The sequence below is a fragment of the Aquarana catesbeiana genome, linkage group LG03, assembly GCF_042186555.1.
Source record: "Aquarana catesbeiana isolate 2022-GZ linkage group LG03, ASM4218655v1, whole genome shotgun sequence".
NCBI classification, from domain to species: domain Eukaryota; kingdom Metazoa; phylum Chordata; class Amphibia; order Anura; family Ranidae; genus Aquarana; species Aquarana catesbeiana.
Window position 1 is genome coordinate 10899614 of NC_133326.1, and position 1466 is coordinate 10901079.

Consider the following 1466-nt stretch of genomic DNA (forward strand, 5'->3'; position numbering starts at 1 on the left):
CCCCCCCCAACTGCTCTCCTTTAGTGGCAGAGGCAACAGCCGGGGGGGGGTGTATACATGCTGCAGAAGGAATTACGCCCCCGGTCAATCCTGTAATGCTGCTCCCAGGTAGGTCTGCCGTAATGGTCCTGAACACAATACTCCGCCCCGGGGGTGCTAGCTCAGCTCGTCCAACTGAAGCATGTGTGTTATCAAGACTCCAGACAGCTGCAGTAAAACACTGGAGCATGAGGAGAGACTACGCGTTTCACGCTACAGCAGCATCCTGGTTAAGGGCTGATGTAGCGCAAAATGTGACTTTTCCTCAGTTAATACACCCCTGTCACCCGCTGATCGCAACCCATTTAAGTGCAGTGCACTGGTGTGGGGTCTAAGGGGTTAAAGCGGGGAGGCGATACAGTGCCTGCTCACTGCCTGTTAAATGCTCTCTGAAGAGCGATCTGTAAACAGACCACAGCTTGTGTGAATAAGCCCTTCCTGGACTGGAGAGACTTTAGATTATCAGATCATTTACAAAAAATAAAAAAAGATAAGATGCAGTTTGTTACTGTGTAACATGTTGGAGAAAGATTTTGGTATTATTGAAGGCAAATAAGCCTCGGTTCACACTGCTACTGTTCACATTGCTACTACAACTCCATTGTCGAGCGATTTCCAGTGTGACTTGCTTGCGACTTTCAATGTGATATTAGAGTCTCTGGGACTCAAGCCGCATCAAAGTAGTGCTGTGACTTTAAGTCGCATTGATTGGAAGAGCTGCCATTGAAAAGAATGTATTTAAACTCGACGTTGTAACTCGGTGGGGTGGGAGCACTCAGAATCTGGCACAGCTGTGCATGGTAGCAATCAGCTTCTTGCTTCAGCTTCTTCACTGAACAAGCTTTGACAATAGAGCCCCGGAAGCTGATTGGTTTTCTATGCAGAGCTGCACCAGATTTTGCACTCTCCAGTTTTAGTAAATAACTCCCTATGTGTTGCAAGTTGCATGCCAAGTCGCAGCAGTGTGAACCGGGGGGGCTAGAGGGTGCCAATCTGACATCACCCCCCCCTTAGTCTCTTTGGGCAAAGGCTTCGACCTTTTTGTGCTTGTCGAGTACCAGCGAATGGAGCGATAGAGGACTCGAGAAGCAGGAGGAGACCCTGAGAAGCGGGAGGAGACCTGAGAAGCGGGAGGAGACCCTGAGAAGCGGGAGGAGACCGCGCAGAGCAAAGTGTCGCCGAGGTGCGGACCTGGCTGGCCAGGTCCATAGACAGCTTATTTTATTAGACTTTTGGGGTTTGTTCTATATACCAGTTTACACTTTCCAATACAAGTTTACACTCCCAGTACATAGAGATCTATATTTATAAATATATATATATTTTGTATGGAGATTTTTGATTTACTTATCTTTAACATGGAATAGATCAGCTGGTCTGATGATTTTTTTTTTTTCCCCCCCTCAAGTTATCTAATCTTGTAGCAC